The 21,267-nt window shown below is 43.9% G+C and overlaps 1 protein-coding gene across 2 annotated transcripts in view; it reads left to right on the top strand.

Annotated features, from left to right (window-relative positions):
- The first annotated feature begins 20,055 nt into the window (after positions 1–20,055).
- LOC136632773 (carnitine O-palmitoyltransferase 1, liver isoform-like) overlaps positions 20,056–21,267 on the top strand; it is a 56,376-nt gene continuing 55,164 nt past the window's right edge. For both annotated transcript variants that reach the window (XM_066607923.1, XM_066607921.1), the window contains exon 1: positions 20,056–20,178. The gene's annotated coding sequence lies outside the window, so the exon portion shown is untranslated. The remainder of the gene's footprint in view (positions 20,179–21,267) is intronic.

The following is a 21,267-nucleotide window of genomic DNA, read 5'->3' as shown; positions in this document are numbered from 1 at the left end:
ATTTTCCAGGCAGAATTTTGCCTCTACTTTCGCCGTCTGCTTCTAGTTTCGCTGCCGACTCAGGTGACCTTGCTGCTGATGTGACCCAAGATGCTCCAATCACAGCTATTCATGGATTGCTCCAATCACAGTCATTCATGGATGAATGGCTGTGATTGGAGCATCCTGTGCGGGCTGTGATTGGCTGTGTGGGCTGTCATGCAGCCGATTCAGCTAATCTGAGCAATCTCTTGCTGGAGGCGGGGAATTCAAATTCACAACACTAGCAAGATACTTTGCCAGCTTGACAAGTGCCCGGCAGCCTGCACGGAGGTCTGGAGAGCAGCCCCGAGGACACCGACAGCACCTGCAAGGTGAGTATTGATTTTTTTCTCAGGTAGTGTAGATAGAGTGTTTAGCGCTGCCAAAACTCTTGCTGCTTTTTTGGCAGTGCTGAAATTGCTGCCCATTCATTTCAATGGGCGACGCAGGGTCGAAAACAGGCAAAGATAAAACACACATAGCTGTCATAGCTGTGAAATGAATGGGGGCATTGTGCAGTATTTAGCGCTGAAAAAAGCAGCGCTAAACTCTGTACAAAAATGTGGTTTGGTGTGTTTTTTGGAATGTCTAGAAACAAATTAATTGGATTTACGTTAATTCCTATGCAAATAATTACCTCTAGTTTCATTGGTTTCAAGTTTAGCTTTTGGACAGATTACCAACAAAACTAGAGGTTTGGCTGTATAACATTACTAAAATATATACAAAAAAGTTGATTATTTCTACATGTTTTTAAATTATTAATAACCTGAAAATTAATAAAAACAAGTTATTGTAAACATCCAGTTCATTATTGCGCAAAAAAATTCAACCACAATATATGGGCGACTGTGAGACTCCACATCCACAGAAGCGTAACAAATAAATCACATCCACAGTTGAAGCTTAACCATCTGAAAAGGTTTGGTTCCTAGAAACCCGGATGATAACATGTTAATTTTTGCCTGGCCGCGCATAAAATGAATGAGCAAGTAGGTAATACTTTTACAAAGATAATAATCTTTCAAACTGACGATAGATTGAGAGATTTAGCGATGTATTTGCATAAAGTGTTAATGGCTTTAATGGCCATTAGCACTTTGTCATCTTCATTTGCATGTAAACGGTCCTCCAGGAGTTGTATTCAGAGCCCAGCCTGTGTTTAAACACACGCCTGCTGTGTAAACAGCTGCTGACACATTCCATTGTTCTCCTCCTGACTAGTATAAACATGCCGCAGGCAGAACATCCTGCAGTCTTTTGAAAGGTGAACAAAATACATTCAAATGGAAGGCATTTGCTGAGTCTTTCACTAGCTGAACGATGAATTTTATGCAAAGTAAAATGCACTTGAAAGATGGATTTTACTTCACATAAAATCCATCGTTTAACTAAAAAGTGTACAATGCCCATGTTTACATGTAACGATTATTGCTCATTTTTGGCAGTTTGGACGAATTTTGAGCGATAATGGTTGCGTGTAAAAGGACCTTTAACCATGCTAATACATGGGATCCTGAGCAGGAAATACATACAGTACATCAAATGTACATACTTCACTGTAAATGTTCAGCTCTACTTTCTCAGAACGCTGTTCAGCAGACTTCAATTGGTCCACCTATTTTCAACCAACATCTGAAAATGTGGAGCTGAAGAAGCCATACTTTATACGTTTAGTTACAATTTGTGTCATCTGGAGATTTTATGCATGGTGACTAGAGATGAGCGAACCTACTCGGCCACGCCCCTTTTTCACCCGAGCACCACGATTTTCGAGTACTTCCGTACTCGGGTGAAAAGATTCGGGGGGGCGTCGTGGGTGAGTGGGGGGTTGCAGTGGGGAGTAGGGGGGGGGGAGGAAGAGAGAGAGGGCTCCCCCCTGTTCCCCGCTGCTACCCCCCACTCCGCCACGCCTCCCCCCACCCCCCGGCGCCTCCCGAATCTTTTCACCCGAGTACGGAAGTACTCGAAAATCGCGGTGCTCGATCGAGTAATTACTCGAAACGAGTATATTCGCTCATCTCTAATGGTGACATATACCCGAACCTTACTAGCGTCTAAGCAAGGTAAACCTAGGAGGGGGCTGTCCAGCTTTTTAAAAGCATCCTGATATGATACCCATTACACGATAGAACCAGTTATGCTTTATTGGCCTGTATTGTGTCACTTTCTGTCTGGATCATTATAATGAAAGTAAGCGATCTTGATTCCAGTCCCAGTGCAGTACACCACATAGTGGACATTCCTGGTTTTGCAGCTCAGTCATTCACTTGAATGGAACTGAGCTGCAGAAAGCCACAGTGACTAATGAAGTGAAGCTGATGCTTACTGCTTTGCAGAGACTCTGTGCAAGTGCAATAAAGGCCATCTTCACACATGGCGAAAATGCATAATTTTTGCTGCTGGAATTGTTGCGTAAATTCCGCAGCATTTACAGTACAAGCCATGTGGAGAAGATTTTTAAAAAATCTGCTTCACACAGTGCCCCAATTTTCTACAACAAATCTGTAGAATTCTTGAAGAATTCTGCAGATTCTAAATCTTGTGTATTTCTGCAGATGATTTCTGCTGTGGAATTCAACCCTTAAAATATAAGGGTTAAATCCCGCAGCTGACCCACTATAAAAAACGCTGCCATATTTGCACCATTTAGATGCAGATTTCACCACCGCGGTTTTCCAGTGTAATCGCTGCAGGTTTTCCACTGCAGAATATGAGCAGCGATTGGCTCATGCCCACAGCCATATGTGTAAAACGTTGCGGGTCTCCCTACACATTCGGCAGCCATACGCTCTACCATCAGAGATCTGGCATAGACCACGTATGGCTGTGTATGGCACTGCACATGCCCGCGAATCATATGCGCAGCGGGGATGAACATGGAAACACTGCCCATATGTAATGTATTGCGTATGGGCAGAGTATCATATGCAGCCCCTACAAGTGTACAGGGCTCACCTTGTGTATGAATGCAGGAAAATAGAGCATGCGGCGATTTATTTCTCTTGCGTATCAATACGCAGTGTTCACACACTGGTGTACATGGATCAAGAAAAGTCCATTGACTTTCAATGACTCCATTCACTGCGTATTGCATGTGCGTGCAATGCAGGTGTGATACACGGTGAAAACACAGTCGTGGGCATAAGGGTATATTGTCACAGGGCGAAAATGCTGCAGATTTTCTTATTGAAAAGCTGCAGCATTTACAGTACAAGCAGTGTGGATTTTAAATCCACGGCATGTCAATTTATACTGTGCGTTTTCAGTAAAGATTTCACCCCATTAAAAGGACGGGTGAGATCTGCACCAAAATCTGTGATAAAATCTGCAACAAATGGTCTGGATTTGGCACAAATTTTCTGCATTTCCGGCAAATTGGGAACATACCCTAAAAGTGACAGGACTCTGGGCAATCCTTAAATAAGGTTCAAGGAATTCCGGCCTGGTTAGGAAATACTATTCTAGTGATATGTGATAATACCAGCATAAAGACCACTAGAGGTCACTAGCGCACACCAGATGTTGTAGGGTTGATTTCATGCCTAAGAAATTGTTTCTTCATTTACAGAGCAACAGATCAACTCATTTTGACACGGTTTTGCCGTAAACATGGTAAAAAAAAAAAAGAAGTGACTTGACTGCATGGTCTGAATAAACCCTCAGGGTCTATTCACACCATGTTTGTACTACATGGCGTGAATATCAGGACTGAACATATACTTAGTGGGCATTCCAAGACTATACCTATGACGTATGCCATCAGGTCACCATATAGTATTATATGTTGCCAATTAACTACATAGTAACATAGTATGTTAGGCTGAAAAAAGACAAATGTCCATCCAATTCTGCCTATTATCCTCTCAGTGTTGATCCAGAGGAAGGTAAAAAACACACAATGAGGTAGAAGCTAATTTTCTTTATTTAAGACAAAAAAATTTCTTCCTGCCTCTAAATCTGGCAAATGGAATAATCCCTGGATACACAACCCTTCTTAAGTAATTAGTGATTATAACATACAATATTATAACACTCAAGAAAGGTGTCCAGGCACCTCCTAATCTCTTTTATCAAATTTGCTATCACCACATCCTCAGTACATCACAGAAGGGGAAATATAGAAACCTAAAAACAATCACAGAAAACAGACATATACTTACTGACTGAGGAGTGCATATAGATGCATCCTCTCAACATGCAGGTAGCTGATTACCAAATGAGGGAGCTAATTGCACCTGTGAGGGACACCGATGAGATACACCAAGCAGCTACCCCCCTCTATATCAAGATGCAGTGTGAGTGGCTGTCTCATCGGTGTCTCTCAATGGTGCAATTAGCTCCCTCATTTGGTAGTCTGCTACCTGCATGGTGAGAGGATGCATCTATATACACTCGTCGGTCAGTAAGTATATGGCCGTTTTCTATGATTGTCACTACATCCTCAAGGCTTATTCCGACATGCGTATATTGGCTGGGTTTTCACGCCCGGACGATATACGCTGTTCCCCTCTGCAGGGGGAGGAGGCAGGCCAGCAGTGCACTGAGCTCCTGCCTCCTCTCCGCCCCTCGCCAACCTGCTTTAGTGCGCATGCGCCGGGTCTCACCGCTAGTGTTCCTACATAATGTATAGCAGCAAGATCCAGTGCTTGCTCCCTGACGTAGCGCACATTACCCTGTAGGAAGGAGAATACCGGCAATGTACGCTTCGTCACAGGAAGAAAAGGATCCGGTCGGCTGGAGGTGACGTGACCCGGAGGACTGGAGGAGCCAGGGGAAGATCGGGGAGATGAAGATCTGGTAAGGAGACTGCCAGGGAAGGAATAGCTTAGTATAGAATTTTTATGATAGAACCCCTTTAAGAAAAATTCAATATTAGGCAGGCAGGGAGCCTACAGAAAACAAACAAAAAAATCGGTAAATGGTCTACGGAGCAAAAAAGTTTGGATACCTCTGTTCTAGATGTAGATAATTCCCCCTTGTTACAGTCACAGTCCTAGGCATAAATAGATGATGGGTGAGATCTCTGTATTCTCCCCTGATATATTTATACATAGTTATTCCGTCGCCCCTCAGCTGTCATTTTTTATAAACTAAAGATTCCCAATTTTGATAACCTCTCTGGGTATTGCAGTTTATTACTTTAGTTGCCCGCCTTTGTACCCACTCAAACTCTGATATGTCCTTCTTGAATACTGGTGCCTAAAACTATGCACAATTCTTTCTGTGTGCTCTGCCCATGTACCCCCAGACCTCTTTTGATGCACTCCATGATCCTATTGGCCTTGGCAGCAGCTGCCTGACACTGATTACTCCAGTTAAGTTTACAGTTAACTAAAATCCCTAAGTCCTTTTCCATGTCAGTGTTAGGCCTCTTTCACACGAGTGTTATTCTAATGAAGCAGTACATGGCGGTCTCAATAGCAACCCCCTTATAGGCCTCCACCATTTTCCATTTTAAAATCATTCAATTATTAATGTTTAGCATGGATTTTGGCATGGATTGTAGTGTACAATCTGGGACAAAATCCACCTGAGACCATACGGTCAAGGTCTTTTACTAGGACTACACAAATACACCAATGTATAAGCGTGAATAATAAAATATAACCATTAATAAATAATCAACATTTAACAGTCCATAAATCTCGTAAGCCATATGAATAGGACTTTGTCCAGTCAGCACAAGTTGGGTGACTACCCTCTTAGGGCTTCTACCAACTTGCGTTTTTTTAACGTGAATGTCAATGGGACTTTCTAATGATAAAAACGCAACGCAAGTTTGTGCTTTGCGATTTCCACATCCATAAGTCCTCATTACATTCCCATGGGACTTGATATTCTGTTTTCTAAAGTAAGTCCCATCTACACAATGATAAATATGCGGGTCTTGACTCATGTGAATCAGTGTCAGGTGCCTTTTCTATGCATTGCAATTTCTTTTGAAACACAGACATTTCCTGTAGGTTATAATCCACTCCAGATGGTCAATGATTAGATGATGTACAGATTATGGTTCCTTCTAGAAGTGTTTTCTGCATGGAGACTATAGTATGCATGAGTTATTTCTGTATTCTGGAAATACCTTTCATGCCATTGTAGCATTCTCCAGCACTGACGTAACTATAGGGGATGCAGGGGATGCGGTTGCACCCGGGCCCAGGAGCCTTAGGGGGCTCATAAGGCCTCTCTTCTCCATATAGGGAGCCCAGTACTATGAATAAAGCATTATAGTTGGGGGCCCGGGAGCTTTAAGTTACGCCTCTGTTCTCCAGTGTTAATTTGTTACCTCTACTGTCAACAGCATGAAGGCCATGTGTACGAGGCCTTAGGGCTCATGCACATAGCAAAGCCTCGTGCACATTCCCTTTACAGTCACACGCTGATTTTGTACATCTCTGTATTACAGATTTAGGCCTCATGTCCACGGGGAAAAGAAGATTTTAAATCTGCAGCGGATCACCCGTACGCAGATCCGCACCCCATAGGGATGCATTGACCACCTGCGGGTAGATAAATACCCGCGGATGGTCAATAAAAGTGAATTTAAAAAATCCTGGAGCATGAAAAAAATGGACATGCTCTATTTAGGCGCGGGTCTCCCGCGGGGACAGCTCCCGCAGGCTTCTATTGAGGCCTATGGAAGCCGTCCGGATCCGCAGGAGACCCGCGCCTGAATTAAACTCACCTGCTCCGGGCGATGCAGATCTTCCTTCCTTCGCGGCAGGATCTTCTTTCTTCGGCCCGGTGGATGTGCCTGGCGCATGCGAACGGCACGCAGCCGACATGCCGAGCACATCCGCCGGGCCGAAGAAAGAAGATCCGGCCGTGAAGGAAGGAAGACACGCACGGCCCGCAACAGCTGAGTTTATTCTGATTTAATGCCTCATGTCCGCGGGGCAGGAGGGACCCGCTACGGATTCTCCATGGAGCATATGAGCATATGCGCAAAATATGCTTGCCTCAGTGCAATGTATTTGTGTTATGAACGAGGTTGATGAGGTTCATTTGCGCGCATGTCTGCGCATAGTACTGTACTTTTTGCACACGCAGGACCAGTTCACACGTGCGCGCGACACACCCCTTCCGTGGTTTAAAAGACTATTTCGTCCAATGATGTCCAGAAGTGTTCTTTTTTCATGGAATTGCACATTTGCACACATATTGAATATGTATTTGAGCACCTCCTATAAACTTCTAAGGGGGCTTTGCTGCGCAATATGCAGAAAGATAAAGCAGGACCTATTTTTTCCTACGTGCGCAAAAAACATTCATGAGAACGAACCCACTGACATTAATCGGTTCTATTCTCTGTGCATTGAGTGCTTATATATAACGCACGCAAAAACATGAGCATATACGGTCGTCTGAAGGAGCCCTGATGAGCACATCATGTGCCACCATACCAGCAATGCCTTTAGGAAAATTACTATTTTAAAGGCCGTGTATGTGATGTACCCTGTACTTGTGACAAACTGTCCTTTTTGTTCCCCTTATGACATTTCTGCTGCTTGTGAACAGCAAGTCTCAGAAGTTCACACTGGGATAGATAAAACTTACTTAGAGGGGTTGTCTAGTTACAAAATATTGATAGTTTGTCCTCAGGTTATGCCATTAATAGTAGATCAGTGCAGATTGGTCATGCTCATACACTAAGCTGATTTCTGCACAAAGGATGTAGCTCTGTTCCCATTGCAGTGGCCAGGTCTGGGATTACAGGCAAAGTTCCTAATGAAGTGAATGGGTGTAATACTAAGCCTGGTCACTGCAGTGGGAACTGAGCGGTCTGCTTCCTGCAGCTCAGTGCACAAGAGCATCGACCAGAGAACTGCTGATTGGCGGCAGTCTCAAATGACTGAGGATAGCCTATCAATAGCTTAGAACGAGACGATCCTTTTAAAATCATTATCCAGAACTGGAAAAACACAGCAACTTTCTTTCAGAAAGATCGCCATGTTTGTTCCTTGCTCGTCTCTGGTATTGGTACTGAAGTAAATTGGGCTAAGCTGTAATTCCACACACAACCTGTGGATACATGTGGTGCTGTTTTTTGAAGAAAACACAGTTCAAAAAAAATCCTGTACAATGGCTTTAACACTGATATAAAATTTTATTTACAGCTAATTTTTGCTGTGACTATTCAGTTTTTAACTTCTGCCTATCTCTGCAAGCTTTGTTATTGTTTCTAGTGTACATCCCTTGTTCTAGAAACGTATCTGCTTTTTTCTGCAGTTAATTAAGGAAATGTCTTTTTCAAATCGAAAGTCAGAAAATACTATTTATACATATTTGCAGAGACTAGGACGTGTCTCCGTTATAAAAGATGTTACCAAGACTTTATTACCTTATTTGACCTTGCCATGGAATGAGGGTGTGCAGTCTAATCCCTCCCTACTAAGAACATGTAAAACAAAGCTTGGAGCCAAGAAGTTGCATGAAAACTGACTAATAAAAAGAAAAAGTAGGTAAAGTATAACATCACATAAAATGCCAAGACTGTACACAGGACATAGTGGCGAAGACATCAGACTATCAAAACTACATCCAAGCAGAGCTCCTTGGTAAGTAGTGTAAGGGCTCTTACACAGCAGCATCGGAGGCTCTGGGCAGGGGCGTAACTATAGAGGATGCAGGGGATGCGCTTGTACCCGGGCCCAGGAGCCTTAGGGGGCCCATAAGGCCTCTCTTCTCTATATAGGGAACCCAGTACTATGAGTAAAGCATTATAGTTGGGGGCCCTGTTACAAGTTTTGCATCGGGGCCCGGGAGCTTCAAGTTACGCCTCTGGCTCAGGGGTAACCTCTGTCACTGAATTATGTATAAAGGGCATGTGTCATTAGAAAATGACCTATTTTATAAGTCACATATCTATATTAAAGATATTTTTTAAGAATTTGGGTGATTTTTTTTTTACATTTTTGGTCACAACCACAGACAACAGCTTGGATGGGTTTGTGGTCCCTAGAGGCTCTTGCACTGTCTGCCTACAACTTCCTGGTTCCTTTTTTAACTTCCTTTACATGCCTCTTAGCAACATGTGCAAGAAATGTAGCAAATACACAAAATAATTGCGTATGCATGCATTTCGGAACGCACCGATAGAGGACAATAGGGCTCTTACGCGCGTAACACGTGGAAAAATGTAACATGCTGCGATCTTTTTTACACACATAACATATGCATTAAATATACGCAAGTGTGAGTGTAACAATGCAAAGCAAATACTTTAGTTGACGCCACTTCGCACGTATTAAACGCGCAGTAATACCTAACGAAAATACGGTCGAGTGAGCCCAGCCTAACATCACAGACAGGATTACACTGAAGGTTAACACCTATATGTGATAAGCTGTGACTTATCAACTCCCCTTCTTGCAAAATGACCTCTGCACAGCTCACAGAGCATGTCTAGAACAGTCTCCATACAAGTCAATGGTCCCCTCCAGTGCCTTATGTGAATGGCCCATGAAGCTGCTGTGAAGCATCTCTCTAAATACTTTGAATGCTGTTAAAAGCAGCTAAAGAAAGATGTCAGCATCCATAGTCGTGTATAGACAGCACACTAAAACATTCTACAATTGCATAATAATGAAAAAAATTATATGTGTTTCACTATCTGGTTTTAAGTAATTAATTTTTTTGAGTGATGTAGCCCCTTTAAAAACAGGATAAGTAGTGCAGCATGTCGTGCTATTTTGTCTTTTAAAAGGTTGGAAGCTCGATCGGAAAATTAACTAACCCCCATTATAGTCAATGGAGTCCGCTCGACACTATTCGGTCTTGTTATAAGATGGATACATTTGCCCATGGGGTGCAGTTTTCCTGCTCCCAAAATGGAGTTGGAACCTTTGAAAACTGATTTGTAGAAGTCTAAGACCCTATTTATACTGACAGATGATCGCTCAAAAGTCGCTGAAACAACAGTTTGAGTGACAGTTTTGAGCGATCATCTTTGCATAGTCTATAGTTGCTAAGTAGCTACTAAAAAGCTATGCAGGCGGAGCGGGACACCGCCGCTATCGCTTGGCGAACAATACAGCTGTTGTGCATAAGCAAACAGCTGTATTGTTCTCCGCAATTACAGCTGGCGTCCCGCTGTGAACTACCAGCGGAACACGGGCTGTAAGAAACTTATCAGTGCTGCTGACTGTGATAACAGCCTGCACCGCTGATAAAGAGTTCATCGCTCAATTCAAGACAACTAGAATTGTACGATGAACGATGTCCATGTATTTACCCCCAACGATTATCGCTCAAAAGACCGCTTTTGATTTTTGAATGAGAATTGTTGGGTCTAAATGGGCCTTTAATTTGAAGCTGTCCAGGCTGTGAACATCGCCTCAAGATTACATTGACAGCAGTGCATTTCATTGTTAGGACTTGTGTTATAGATCTGAATGTTCTAGTTGTGAGCTTTTCCTCCGCAGACCTTTACACTGGCCCACCAGCATGCAGGAAGCTCCTTTTTATGGCCCCAAGACAGGAAGTTACAGGAAACATTTGGTAGCAGTTATTGCTGTTAGAGGTGATGCAATCATTTACTAAAGAGGACCCATTTCCTCTCTTGATATGTCTGTTTTAGTACATACTTGTATTCCCTATAAATACTGCCTTTTCTTAGAACTCAGCTCCTATGTTATCCCTCCTGGAAATATATAAATATAGTGACAAATGGGTGTTACTATTCCCCTTGGTTGTGTCCCTTAACAGTCTGATACAGTCAACACAAATTGTACAGTGTCAGACTGTGTAGCATCATCCTTCCCATGTCGATGGCAATTTATGAATACACTTCCAGGGGGAATAAAAGTGGAATGGTACACTGTATAGTACTGAGAGGGCGCTCCAGAATTATTTTATGGGTTATAAATAGAGATGAGCGAACACGTTCGGCCCCGCCCCTTTTTCGCCCGAACACCGAACTTTGCGAACACTTCAGTGTTCGGGCGAAAAAGTTCGGGGGCCGCCGTGGCAGCGCGGGGGGGTGCGGCGGGGAGTGGGGGGGAGAGGGAGAGAGAGAGGGCTCCCCCCTGTTCCCCGCTACTGCCGCCCGCGCCGCCGCGCATCTCCCCGCCCCCCGGCGGCACCCGGACCTTTACGCGCGAACACTGCAGTGTTCGGCAAAGCCGGTGTCCGGGTGCGGATGTGTCCGTAACGGACACGTTCGCTCATCTCTAGTTATAAAGTATTTACTAAAACAGATGCTAAGAGTTGTGACCGGTCTTCGTTAAATTAATGGGGGAAACTTACTAAGTATAATTAACTCCAATGCAAGATACACCTAATAGAGGAAGAGGCTCACAATCTACATGGATTAGGCCGCCTGCACACAGATGGGTTGGACCCCACATGCAAGATTCCTGCAGCGGAGTTCGACCCTGGCTGGTGACCCCAGATTACCTATCCGCCGCCTTCTCCTCTGCTGCGAATGTGCTGGCCGACACATGCTCAGTTAAGAGGACGCTGTGCTGTTGCTATGGCAATGACGCGGCTTCTGCGGCCATTCTGCAATGATAAATGCAGAATGTTCGAAGGGGCGGATGACTTCCATTGATTTCAATGGAAGCTAGAGGTGCGTAGCCTGCACAAAATTGCAGCATGCTGCGATTTCTCCCCTGTAAGCGGAAAATCGATTTCTGCTCGTGCCAAGGAAATCACATTTTCTCATAGCATGCTATGGGCTGGAATTGCTGCAGAATCCAGAGGCGGAATCCCGCTCTGGATTTCGCTATGCAAATCCACCCGTGTGCAGGAGGCCTTATAAGCATCTCGAGACCTTAATGCGCATACACAGTAATGTAAAATTAGGTCTGACCTGGCGTAGATTTCTGGCATAAATTATGCATATATCTGTAGGGTGGCCCATGACAACTTCCAACAAGCCTCACCAACTTTTCAAAAAAGTGTTGAGAGCAGTGCAAATAGCTAAAAAGTCTGACATTTTTGCGCAAGTCGGACTAGCACAAAAATATGCCTCTATTTTACACCAGAATTCTGGCATAAAAGCTTCCAGAAATGTTGCCCTATAGTTCTAGAAAAGTTGACATGACAACCAATATGGTAAGCATACCTGGGATATTGCTATAGGCAATAATGTGATAGTTGTTCGTTCTACAGTCTTTGTATAATGAAATAGGTTTGTTGTAGCTGTAATGGTGACCACGCAGGTTGAACCACATTTCCCAGAAATGGGGATGACTATAAATGGATGGATAGAACTTTTTTGCAAAGTTAAAAAGTATGATGAGATGTTTATTGTAGAATTCTAGTAAAAGGAGTTATACATTAAGGCCTCCCTCACACGGGCGACACCGCATCGCTGCGAGAAAATCGCAGCAATATCTCATCGCTGCACCGTGCGATATCGCTGCAATTTACTCGCAGCAATACTGTGATTTTGTAGCGCAACAAAGTCGCATTTGACGCTAAAAAATTGCGTGACTTTGTAGCATCACGTGTGAGGATTTTCAGGGGAGGCTTGAAATATAAGCCCTACCCCAAAAATAAGCTGTAACTAAAGGAGAAAAAAAAAGTATACCTCACCTCTTCCATGCTGTCCGGGGTGCCGCCGCAGCTTCTCCCCAGGTCCCGGCACTGATCTTCTTCTTCATCTTCTGGCCGGGGATTGTAAAATCTCCGGCTTCTGGAATCACTGGTTGTGATTGGCTGACACTTAGCCAATCACAGCCAGTCCTCGAAGAATGGCTGTGATTGGTTCAATACCATAGCATCACCACCTGTTCTCCTGGCCTCAGCGCTGACATTCTGGGGGCCATGTTGCCAGGAGTTCATTGTGGTCTGTGATTGACTGCATCGGTCACCAGACATCTGCTGTCAGTAGAGAACAGGATGACCAGCTGCTTAGGTTAAGTAGTTTACAATTATCACGCGAAGGGCGCTTAGGCATCTACTAAGCATTCTTCTGTCTGACCTGCTAAATATCAGAAGGGAGGGGAGCTAGAAATAAACCTTAACATATTTGACCAGCAGGTTTTCCTACCTTGGTGTAATTGACCTTCAGATGTAATTGCACCATCAGGGTTTATTCAGACGACCATATTTACACATGTATTTAACCAAGTAAAGAAAAAAAAAAGCTCAAAAATTGCAACCAAGCGAAGCATTGGATTCCAATGTATCTATTCAGATGAACAATGTTTTGACGCGTGAAAAAATTGCACGATCGCCAATTTTATACACCGCGTGAAAAGATAAAACTTTCCCTATCTTTTGCCGAAATATGCAACAAGTTCCCATAGACTTCAATGGAAACTGGAAAAATGGGAGGGGGAGGGAGCTACCCTGCGTACAATGCTGGGGAAAGAAGGCAGCTGGCCCTAATTAACCATTATTGGTCATTCCGAGCAGTTTACAGTGATTGCTGGTTTTCATCACTTCTGCCTATACGCAGCAGCGACCCGTGTGAATGGCTGAAAATACATGAATAAAGAATGGGACTCAATTGCAGCAAATCTTCATTCGTGCGATAATACGGTGCGTACGAGCGAACGTATAAACGCATGCGGTCGTGTGAAGGAGGCCTCAGTATCACCCGGCCTGCATAGATTTGTCTCCTCTCTGTCTGTATGGCAACTAGAAGCTTCTACAGAACTTCAGGAAGACACAAAAAAATGGAGCACTCTAGAGGAACTGTGGATGTATAATATACTTTTAATGTGACATATCCAAAGAATTAAAAAATATACATGAAGGTTACAAGTCTTACACATTTCAAGCAAAAGCTCTTAGTTATAGCATAAAACAGAGGACTCTTTCCAGAGTGCACTGAGAATTATGCATAATCTCTTCCTAGATCATATAATGGTAGGGTTGGAAGGGACCTCCAGGGTCATCTGGTCCAGCCCCCTGCTCAGTGCAGGATCACTAAATCATCCCAGACAGATATTTGTCCAGCCTTTGTTTGAACACTTACATTGAAGGAGAACTCACCACCTCCCGTGGTAACCTGTTCCACTCATTGATCACCCTCACTGTCAGAAAGTTTTTTCTAATATCTAATCTCTGTCTCCTCCCTTACAGTTTCATTTCATTGCTTCTAGTCTTTCCTTGTGAAAATGAGAATAGCGCTGATCCCTCTGCACTGTGACAGCCCTTCAGATATTTGTAGACAGCTATTAAGTCTCCTCTCAGCCTTCTTTTTTTCAAGCTAAACATTCCCAGATCCTTTAACCGTTCCTCATAGGACATGATTTGCAGACCGCTCACCATCTTGGTAACTCTTCTCTGAATTTGCTCCAGTTTGTCTATGTCTTTTTTTCAAGTGGGATGCCCAGAGCTGGACACAGTATTCCAGATGAGGTCTGACTAAGGAAGAGTAGAGGAGAATAATTACCTCATGTGATCTAGACTTTATGCTTCTCTCAATACATCCCACAATTGTGTTTGCCATTTGGCGGCTGCATCACATTGTTGACTAATGTTCAGTCTATGATCTATTAGTATACCCAAGTCTTTTTCCCATGTCGCAGGACCACTGCTCAAAGTAAATGTACCCCATAGACCAGAGATCTCTAATCTCTGTTCTATGGGGTACATTTACTTCGAGCGGTGTTCCTGCGACAAATGTATTAAGAGGCACTTACATCTGGCCACATCTCTGTGTGCCAAACTCAGACCTACACCAGCTAAAAGGTGAAGTAGTTTTTTATTATAATTTACACCACTTTTTGTAGCTTCTTTTCGTCTGGTAACATGCTGGACAGCTGAGCTGAAACCAAATGGACTCTATTGAAGTCAATGGGGTTTATTCGGAGGCGGAGCTCATTCTATCATAAGACGGATCCGTTTGGCCAGGGGATTCCCCTTTCCTGCTCCTATAATGGAGCAGGAAAATGTAACCCCTAAGAGCAGATATGAAAGCAGCCTTAGTAGAATTCTTTCTCAATTTCCTCCCTTCCTATGTGGAAAAAGTTTTTCTATTCCCTAAAAACAGGGACTAATAATATCTCTGCTTTGGCACAGAGCAAAGTGCCTAGAGACCGCTGAAGTATTACTGGCATTGGTGTTCAAACTGTTTGTCAGGTGCTTGTGGATGTAAATTTACAGGGGACTCGATGTACAGCCAACATACTGGATTCCGCACTGGAGACAAGAAATAAGATTTTTATTTCAATTTTGCCTACTATTAACCCCTTAGTGACCAGCCCATTGCCTTTTTACGTCCTGCCCAAGTGGGCTTTATTCTGTGAGGAAGTAAAAACATGTGTCCTGCAGAGAATAAAGCCACATGGGCACTGGACGTGACAGCTCCTTGCTGTCAGTGCCCGCAGGTAGCCAACAGCATGGAGCTGTCATCCCGGGCTGCGGGGACCCCCCCCCCCGGCATTGCAATCAGCGCCGATCGCAATAAAGTGAAAAAAAGTTTTAAAAAAGTTAAAGATTCAGCTGCCCTGATGGATCGGATCCATCAGGGCAGCTGAAATTACTCACCCGCCTTCTCCGGGGTCTTCTGCAGTGACGGAGTCCTCCCGGACCCGCCGCCGCTCTTCTGCGCATGCGCACCAGATGGATGACGTCACGCGCATGCGCAGAAGCCCGGGAGCCCCCGGCAAATTCAAAATCTCTTGGCTCCCGGCTCCTGAAGGTAGCCGGGAACCAGGAGATGTTACCAGGGACCGCGGTGAGCGGTCCCTGGCCCCGTGATCGCCGCTATCCAATGGATAGCGGCGATCACAAAAAAGTTTGAAAAAGTTTTAAAAAAGTACAAGTTTCACCTCCCTTCATGGATTTGATCCATGAGGGGAGGTGAAAATACTCACCTCAGGTCCGCCGATGTCCCTGGTGTTCTGGGACCCGAAGTCCCCGTCTGCGCATGCGCACCTGATGACTGACATCGGGCGCATGCACAGAGGGGCTCGAGCCCCGGGAAATTCAAAATCCCTCTGCTCCTGGCTGCATGTGTAGCCAGGAGCAGAGGGATGTCACTGGGGACATGATCACTGTTATCCAATGGATAACAGTGATTATGTAAAGTTAAAAAAAAGTGTAAAAAAGGTTTTAAAAAAAAGTTTTAAAAGGTTTAAAAAAAGTTTAAAAAGCTTACGTTTCATCTCCCCTCACGGATCATATCCATGAGGGAGGATGAAAGTACGTCCATAAGGCCCCCGGATTTATCCGTGGACCTTACCCAAGCTTCTGCACACGCGCCCGTCGCCACAATGGCGGATGCATGCGCAAAAGCTGTGGATTGCCAGGATAATTTAAATTCTTCCTGCTCCTGGCTACAAAACTTAGACAAGAGCCTGGAGCTTTCATGGGGGGCCGCGGTGAGCGGTTCCTGGTCACGTGTTCGCCGTTATACAATGGATAATGGCGGTCACGTAAAAGTTTTTTTAAAAAATGAAATTTCATCTCCCCTCACCGATGCGATCAATGAGAGGAGATGAAACTTTTTACCGGAGGCCTCCGTATTTGAACCCCGACGCGATCCTCCTTCGTGATCTTTGCCGGATTCTGCACATGCGACCGCCGGCAAAATGCTAGACACATGCACAGGAGGCGGGGAGCCCAGGAAACTTAAAATCTCCTTGCTCTCAGCGCAAGGACCAATCAGGGGCAGCTCTCAGCTATTGAATGACAGGCGCAAACAGGATTGGTGACTAAGGGGTTAACATATGACATAAAGTATCTCTGGTCTCAAGATGTTTACATGACACCATACATACCCAAAGCCCACATCTAAAGCTATAACTCTAAGGGCTCCTTCCCACGAACGGATTTCCGCCGCGTAATTCGGCAGAAAACCGCTCCGTTGCCCGCAGCTATTAGGTTCACCTGGGGGGCGCCGTAACGGGCTCCGCCACGGAATTTCGCCCCTGCAGAAAAAAAAACCGCTGTGAATTTCGCAGTGAAAAAAAACTGTAGTGGGTAGTCATCCTTAGTGCTTAACCAAACTTGTTTTTCCTTATTCCCCTCCAAATACCGTATTTTTCGCTTTAAAGCGAATGTGCCGAAAATTTGTTCTGATCGCCATTTTTAGCGCAATCGTGAATTTAACGCACGGACGCGATTTATTTTGCGCGATTGCGCGTTAAATTCGCAATCGCACGAACAAATGTGCGATCAGTTAGAAGATTTCTCTCCTGTCAAAAAAAAATATATATTACTCACCTCCCCCGGCATTCTGCGGCGCTGCTGCAGGCTGTCGCTCCCTCCTGGTCCCCGGCAGAGCATTGCTTTCTGGACGCGGGGCTTGAAATCCCCACCTCCAGAAAGCTAATACTGTGAAGTAACATCATTGAATGGCTGTGATTGGCTGACGGCGTGTGTTAGCCAATCACAGTATTAGCTTTCTGGAGGCGGGGATTTCAAGCCCTGCGTCCAGAAAGCAATGCTCTGCCGAGGACCAGGAGGGAGCGACAGCCTGCAGCAGCTCCGCAGAACGCTGGGGGAGGTGAGTAATTATTTTTTTCCCCCTATTTTCCGGCTCTAAAACGTGGGTGCGTCTTATAGACCAGTGCGTCTTATAAGGCGAAAAATATGGTAAGTATGTGACAGATAACTGCCAATTGTTCGTGCCTTTTTCGCAACTACTTGAACTGCATTTTTAAAGAAATCATTCAGAACTTTATCCTGTCGCAAAATAGCCAAGACTTTAAAAAAAAAAAAACTAAAAAAAAAAACTTTCTCATTAAATTCCAGATTATATGGTGTTTTGAACATCAAAGATGAATTTAAAGCTTTTTTATTGTTTTTTCCTGTTTAAAATCAAGTCCCTACTGCACTTCACAGTTTTCTTTAGCTGCATCTATTGCCCTTTTGGGACGCCCCTGTTCAATTAATTTTAAACACACTCTTTGTTCCTCTGCCGAATAAGACTTGGCATCACAGCAATTCCTCTCTTGTTTAATTAGTTCCCCGAAGGGGATTACTTTTTTGTATGCTTTGGATGACAACATATCACATGAAGCAGAGTATTTCTCACCACAGGTTTATTATAAGTGGTAATAATGAGGTCTCCTTGAATAAGATCTGCTGATATATACAGATCCAAAAATACAACTTCTGTCATATCAGTCTGGGATTGAAGCATAAGATTTAAACAATTATTAATTCGGCCACAAAGTCTTTTATGTACGCCACTCCAACCCCAGAAATTATGATGAGGTCATCTATGTAGCGTCCATACCAGACCAAAGAGCCACTCAAGACTAAATTAGATGGGGCACAAATGCATTTATTCTTCCACCAAGTCATAAATATGACTGCAAAAGATAGGGAAAATTGTGCACCCATACTTGCTCACTAATCTACAGTAGAGATGAGTGAGCATACTCGCTAAGGCTAACTACTCGAGTGAGTAGTGCCTTAGTCGAGTATCTGCCTGCTCGTCTCTAAAGATTTGGCTGCCGCTGGCAGGCGGGGAGCGGCGGGGGAGAGCGGGGAGGAACGGAGGGGAGATCTCTCTCTCCCCCACGCTCCCCCCTGCTCACTCCCACAACTCACCTGTCACTCGCGCCGGCAGCCGAATCTTTAGAGACGAGCGGTCAGATACTCGACTAAGGCACTACTCACTCGAGTAGTTAGCCTTAGCGAGTATACTCGCTCATCTCTAATCTACAGGTATCAGTATTGAACAGAAAAAATTAAGGCTGAACAATTACTCTACAGAAACCAACAAATACTCTTAACTCTACAGAGTCTTTACTATAATGAAGAAAACACAGGAGGACCTAGAATCCTGAAAACGTTACAGGTAGTAAACATTTCAACTACTTTGTGCTATTCTTTTTTAATCATGTCAGGTTGTTTTCTTCATTCCTATACATCGGTGATTTCAAAAGTCATTCAGAATTCTGCTAGCAGAACAAGAATAGATCTAAAGAAATTGGGTTTAGAGTTGAAAATAATAGATGATAAGGAAACAAAAAGCAATTTTGGTGGATCTAGTTGACTATCTTTAGCCACATAATGAGAAGACAGGATACCTTGGAGAAGATGCTGATGTTGGGGAAAGTGGAAGGCAAAAAGAAGAGGGGCAGACCAAGGGCAAGATGGATGGATGATATACTCCAGGTTACGGGATGGACCTTGGTGGAGTTGGAGGTGGCGACAGCCGACAGGAAGCTCTGGAGTGGGTTGGTCCACGACGTCACGAAGAGTCGGAAGCGACTGAACGAATAAACAAGAATTAAGTTGATTATCCAGCATCTATGGGAATCTGCTGACTCTTGCATGATGGCAGATGTCGGGGAATATAAAAATTGGACAGTTGGATTTTAACTGCTCAATTCTTTTGTTTTTACGAGCAAAGAAAAATGCTACCCGGCACAAATTCTGGTGAGGAACACAACCTTCTGAAACGGTGACTTCATAAATTTCTGTTTGACCATTGACAGGCTATGGTTCCATCCCAGGGTTCCATCTGAATCCTGAACTGGGAATTCAGATAAAACCTCAGGACGGTGCATGAAATGTTGGCTGAACAGAGCCAATGGTCTCCATCTCAAATATTCACCCCTATGGTTCTGTCCTGGTTTCCAACCCCATGATGTTTTCTGCAATGAAGATGGAAACCAGGATGAAACCAGCAGTGGAGGGGAAACACAAGTTTTGAAAAGAGTCTAAGGGGTATAGAGCTTGCAGTCCAATTGGGACACTGCAGCCATATAAGAAGATAAATGTCCTATAAGTGCCATGCTATGGCAGGTGTGACCCTGGTACAGATTTTGCCTTGAGGCCCAGAAGGTTCGAGATATTTGTCTTATCAGAAGAACCATGATCCATCTCTTCTCAAACAAATATTTTTTACTTTAGATTAGATTTCCCCTTTAAGGTGTTCCTTACTTTAAAAAGATAAGATTCATAAAAGTCTTGTATGTCTTGAATTTCCAGTTACATATTACAAAGAGTAACTAAACACCAAGTTTCTATCAGCTGCTAGTACTGGAACATACATCTAAAGGCTGAGCCTCCCAGCCACTCCTACTTACTATTCCCTCCTCTCTCCTTCAATCATGTCTGCTTCTCCCTTGTCACAGTTGTAAGTGAAGATATGAGGCGTTGACTTGATTAATGCAAACACGTCAAACCTGTTTGGTGAAGCATACTTCACCTATCAAGGAAAAAATTGAGTTAAACTGTTGATCTTCTATCTGCTGCCCTTCATTTCCTTGGAAGAACTGTCAAAGTACTAAGGTAAGAAGGGGAAGGGTGAGAAGACTGAGCTAAATGGGACCTGTATATAGGCCTTGAATTACGAGATAAGTGTTGTAGATTGCCAATAATAGGGGAAAGCTTTACAATCTTGTTATCTGTAGACACTAATTAATGTTGCAACACGCTACTGTTTCCTATACTTTGTCTTTTGCAAATAATCTGTATGGCTGATATATTAGCAGTTATCATAGTACCTTTAGGAAATGCAACACCTAAGCATGTGCTTTTATTTTCTTTGTCAGCAAGATAAGCAACTTGTAAGAATTAACTGCCTCCTTAATGTATCTTTACATGGGGCTACTATTGCGTAGATAATTGGTGGACACTGATTTTCGGTGATAGTCGTCCTGTGTACACACAGCCAGTGACTGGGCACTAAATGAGACATTGCTCAGCAGTCGCTAATCTTTGAATGACTGCCTGTTTGCAGTGAATGGAGGCAGGAAGAGATCTCTGGCACGCTTCCATTTAGTGAATGACTACGGTATTACTCGTACGTGAAAGCACAGGAGTGATAGTTGTTGGGACAATTGTCAGTCGTGCTGACACAGTTGTCTTGTGGAAAGGTACCTTTAGAAGTAGAACATTCCATGTGCATAGATTGAATTGTAAAGTCAAAGAATGATCTGCTAAAGGGGCAAAACTCTCTTATACCATACTTGCTGTCTAAAACAGGTTGTTTGACTTAAATTTTTATTTTACAATCATGTTCCCCATGCTAAAAAATAATAAACCAGCTCGTACTCACTTCTCTCTGTTCCCCGCATGTTTTCTGTTGGTGGCTTTGGGTTTTCTCAATGATATATTGTTTACAGGCTGCAGCAGCCTGTGACGTCCCGTAAATAGGTTATTGCAACCTGTAAACATAATGCCAGTGAGGAGACCTTGAGCCATCGGTAGGGCACACATGTGGAGTTGCAAGAGCGGATATTAGTGTAGGATGTCTCTACCGGACGTATGCGTTGGCCGGGCTCACCTACAGGTAACGCCCAGGTTACACCCAAAGCTGGCAAAAGCTCCAGATTGGCAAAGACATACTACACTAGTATCACTCAGTACTACCATAGT

Source organism: Eleutherodactylus coqui, chromosome 6 (genome assembly GCF_035609145.1).
Source record: "Eleutherodactylus coqui strain aEleCoq1 chromosome 6, aEleCoq1.hap1, whole genome shotgun sequence".
In the NCBI taxonomy this organism is placed as follows: domain Eukaryota; kingdom Metazoa; phylum Chordata; class Amphibia; order Anura; family Eleutherodactylidae; genus Eleutherodactylus; species Eleutherodactylus coqui.
The sequence above is the reverse complement of the archived record's forward strand: the minus strand, read 5'-3'. Positions and strand labels throughout refer to the sequence as shown.